This window comes from Mus caroli, chromosome 4 (genome assembly GCF_900094665.2).
Source record: "Mus caroli chromosome 4, CAROLI_EIJ_v1.1, whole genome shotgun sequence".
NCBI classification, from domain to species: Eukaryota; Metazoa; Chordata; class Mammalia; order Rodentia; family Muridae; genus Mus; species Mus caroli.
In genome coordinates this window covers 3,957,566-3,962,644 of record NC_034573.1, presented here as the reverse complement: position 1 = coordinate 3,962,644, position 5,079 = coordinate 3,957,566, and positions in this window count along the sequence as shown.

Genomic DNA, 5,079 nt, shown 5'->3' with positions numbered 1-5,079 from the left:
CATTATAGGGGAATGCCAGGGCCAAAAGAATGGGAATGGGTGGGTAGGGAAGTGGGGGGCGCTATGGGGGACTTTTGGGATAGCATTGGAAAAGTAATTGAGGAAAATATGTAATAAAATATTAAAAATAAAAAAAAAGAAGTGGGAGTGGTAGTTGGGGGAGCGTGTGGGGGACTTTTGGGATAGCATTGGAAATGTAAATGAAATAAATCCCTAATAAAAAAAAGTAAAAAAAAAGAACATAGCTTCAGTCATTCCATCTTATGTGCTATAGATGCTCTCATACTACAATAGCAGTACGGGAAACCAAAACATGATACATTGTTTATCACAGTTGCATTCCTTATGACAAATCTACAAATGACAACAACTTGGTACAATTTGACAAACTTCTGAATGGCACATCTTGTACAGTATGTTGGCTTTTAACCACTTCTTTATTTATTATCACTAACAGTGTATCCTACTACATCAAAACAAGGAAAGTTGGTATTAAATGCCTTGTGTTTAAGGCTCAGAGGAGTATAAACTATTTTGGTTAACAAATCATATAGCAAAGCATTGTGCTTATTACATAGAAACATGCTCAAATAATGTGATGTGACAGCATCACCTGGTTAATTACTCATTATAATATTTCCTCTTTCAGAGAAAACAAATTTCAGAAAAACCAAGAATCTTTAAATACATTTCATCAAAGCAATATTTATTTTAATTCTTTAAAACAATTTAAATGAAGCTTAGGTAAAAGTTTCTGAGTCGCTCCTTTGTTAGCCAAGGAAAGAAAATGAATGTAGAGTTAATTAAATTGTGTTTGATTGCAGCAGACAGAGAAAGGTGTCCTGAGAAAAGAAACTTGATTAAGACTATTAGCCTTTTAGTGCAAACAGTTGCTTGTTGAGTTGAGGACATTGAAGATAACAGAAGGAGTAAACATCCATGCCACAATTCTCCTACTACCTATAGCTAGAAATACAGGATGGCATATTAATGAAAACATACGAAGATGCTGATTGACACCAAGAAGAATGTAGGGGCTGAAACAGGACTTAGGACCCAAGGGACAACTTTATAGACTTCTCTGCTTCTGACTTACACATACCATATTGGAACCTGGAAAACTAGACAGGGAATAATACCAGGGAGGAAACAGATTAGAAAATCTCCCAAATAAATCTGCTTTGTACATCTAATGGGTCAGGTAGCTCATACCCACTAAGGCAAAGAGACTAAAGGAAATATCATTTGACTCCAAACAAGCACCATAGGAAAACAATGGCCTGCAACCCTATAGGAAGAACAACAATATCAACCAACCAAACCTGCCAGAGCTCCCAGGGATCAAGCCACCAACCATGGGAGGGACTCATGACTCCAGCCCCATGTGTAGCAGAGGATGGCCTTGTCAGGTATCAATAGGAGAAACCCTTCGCCCATAACAAAATATTTTATCTTTTTTATTAGATATTTTTTATTTACATTTCAAATGCTATCCCCTTTCCTAGTTTCCCCTCTGAAAATTCCTGATCCTCTCCCCGGTCCCCCTGCTCCTGCTGCTCCCCAACCTACCTTCTCCTGCTTCCTGGCCCTGGCTTTCCCCTATACTGGGGCCTTCACAGAACCAAGGGCCTCTCCTCCCATTGATGATCAACTAAGCCATCCTCTGCTACATATGCAGCTAGAGTCACGAGTCTCTCCATGTGTTTTCTTTGATTGGTGGTTCAGTCCCTGGGTGTCTGGGGGTAATAGTTAGTTCATATTGTTGTTCCTCCTACAGGGCTACAAACCTCTTCAGCTTCTTGGGTACTTTCTCTAGCTCCTTCATTGGGGATCCTGTGCTCCATCTAATGAATGACTCACTGGCAGAACCTCTCGGGAGACAGATGTATCAGTCTCCTGTCAGCAAAATATTGTCAGCATCTGCAATAGTGTCTGGATTTGGTAGTTGTTTATGGGATGAATCCCCAGGTGGGGCAGTCTTTGGATGGTCATTCCTTCAGTCTCTGCTCTGAACTTTGTAACTCCTTCCATGGGTATTTTGTTCCCCCTTCTAAGAAAGATTGACGTATTCACACTTTGGTCTTCCTTCTTCTCCAGTTTCATGTGTTTTACAAATTGTATCTTAGGTATTCTGAGCTTCTGGGCTAATATCCACTTATCAGTGACTGCATATCATGTGTGTTCTTTTGTGATTGGGTTACCTCATGATGATATCCTCCAGATCCTGGTGCCCTGGGGAAGAGAAGGAAGGAAAGGCCCAACACTCTGCCAGAGTTCCTATGCTGCCATATGTTATCCAGTCAGTCCCGAGAGGGCATCCAAGTCTTTGACCCACTCTTAGGGGGGTGAATAAGGGGCAGCCAAACCTGGGAGCCCTGGGGCTACTTTCCTAAAGCCCTGAAGTTATGGGAGAGAGAGAGATGAGGGAAGAGAGGTTCCCACACTGGCGAGAGTGAGCACAGTGGATCTTGACTGGAGCACAGGAAGGCCTTCCATTGGGATATTAGAAAAGGCTCATTAGGAGAAAGCTTATTCTGTCCTCCAAGCGCAGTGGGCCTTGATGAGCAGAGATATTCTATTGTTTAGAGCTTTATTATAGAAAGACAGGGAGGAAGAGAGAAGGGAGGGAGAGAGAGAGAGAGAGAGAGAGAGAGAGAGAGAGAGAGAGAGAGAGAGAGAGAGAGAGAGAGAGTAAGAGGGAGAGTGAGAGGAAAGGAGAGGAGAAGACAAAGAGAAAAGAGAGAGGAGTGAGAGAAGTGAGAGGTAAGAGAACAAAGGAATGAGATAAGTGAGAGAGGAGAGAAGACAAAGAGAGAGGAGTGAGAGGGTGAGAGTGAGGAGTGAGAGAGACAAGTAAGAGAGCTAGGAGGGGCTGAACAGCCCTTTTTAAAGTATGCTGTCTTATCCTACTGTTGCTAGGTACTGGGGAGGAGTTTAGCCTGAAGGTCAGAAGGTTGGGACATTGCCTATGTGACTACTAACCATGCTTCTCCTGTGCAGGCTGAGGGGGAGGTAACTTAGGAGCCAGAGTTCCAGGAGCATGAGGGAACACCTACCATGTCATGTAGGTGAATTATCACCCTTCCAGGGTTCAGACCTCAGCCTGTCTGTGCATAGCCCAATGACCCACAAAAGTCTAAGAATTTCATGAATTCAGAGTTTTTAATAGCTGAGCAGTACTCCACTGTGTATATGTATCCATTCTTCTGTTGAGGGACGTCTGGGTTCTTTCCATCTTCTGGCTATTATAAATAAGGCTGCTATGAACATAGTGGAGCATGTGCCCTTATTACAAGTTGGAACGTCTTCTGGGTATATGCCTAGGAGTGGTATTGCTGGATCTTCTGCTAGTTTCTGAGGAACCACCAAACTGATTTCCAGAGTAGTTGTACCAGCTTTCAATCCCACCAGCAATGAAAGAGTGTTCCTCTTTCTCTACATCCTTGCCAGCATCTGCTGTCATCTGAGTTTTTGATCTTAGCCATTCTGACTTGTAAATTTTCCAAGCAAATGGTCTCAAGAAACAAGCTAGAGTAACCATTCTAATATCAAATAAAATTGACTTTCAGCCTAAAGTTATCAAAATGAATGAGGAGGGACACTTCATACTCATCAAAGGTAAAATTTCCCAAGATGAACTCTAAATTCTGAGCATCTGTGCTCCAAATGCAAGGACATCCACATTCATTAAAGGAATTTTAGTAAAGCTCAAACCACACATTTCACTGCACACAGTAATAGTGGGAGACTTCAAGACCCCACTGTCATCAATGGACAGATCCTGGAAACAGAAACTAAACAGAGACAAAGTGAAATTAGTAGAAGTTATGAAACAAATGCATTTAACAAATATCTATAAAAAAGTTTATCCTAAAATAAAAGGATATACCTTCTTCTCAGCACCTCATGGTACCTTTTCCAAAATTGACCATATAATCGTTCACAAAACAGGCCTCAACAGATGCAAGAAGATTGAAATAATCCCACCCATTCTATCATACCACCATGGACTAATGCTGATCTCAATAACAACATAAATAATAGAAAGCCCACATACACTTGGAAGCTGAAAAACACTCTACTCATTGATAACTTGGTTGAGGAAGAAATGAAGAAAGAAATTAAAGACTTTTTAGAGTTTAATCTTGATATAAGCTTTATATTACATACAAGTATAAATGGAAACAAGACATTTTTTTCAATTTTTATTAGATATTTTCTTTATTTACATTTCAAATGCTATCCCAAAAGTCCTCTATAACCTTCCCCTGTCCTGCTCCCCTACCCACCCACTCCCACTTCTTGGCCTTGGCATTCCCTAGTACTGGGGCATATAAAGTTTGCAAGACTAAAGGGCCTCCCTACCCAACGGGACAACTATGACATCTTCTGCTATATATGCAGCTAGAGACACAAGCTCTGGGGGGAACTGGTTAGTCCACACTGTTGCTCCACCCATAGGGCTGCAGACCCCTTCAGCAATTTGGGTACTTCCTCTAACTCCTCCATTGGGAGCACTGTCTTCCATCCAATAGATGGCTGTGAGCATCCACTTCTGTATTTGCCAGGCACTGGCATAGCCTCATGAGAGACAGCTATATCAGGGTCCTTTCAGCAAAATCTTGCTGGCATATGCAATAGTGTCTGCATTCGGTGGCAGATTATGGGATGGATCACTGGGTGGGGCAGTCTCTGTATTGTCCATCCTTTCATCTTAGCTCCAAACTTTGTCTCTGTAATTCCTTCCATGGGTATTTTGTTCCCTATTCTAACGAGGAATGAAGTATCAACGAGTTGGTCTTCCTTCTTCTTGATTTTCTTGTGTTTTGCAAATTGTATCTTGGGTGTTCTAAGTTCCTGGGCTAATATCCACTGATCAGTGAGTGCATATCATGTGAGTTCTTTTGTGATTGGGTTACCTCACTCAGGATGATGTCCTCCAGATACACCCATTTGCCTAAGAATTTCATAAATTCATTGTTTTTAATAACTGAGTAGTACTCCATTGTGTAAATGTACCACATTTTCTGTATCCATTCCTCTGTTGAGGGACATCTGGGTTCTTTCCAGCTTCTGGCT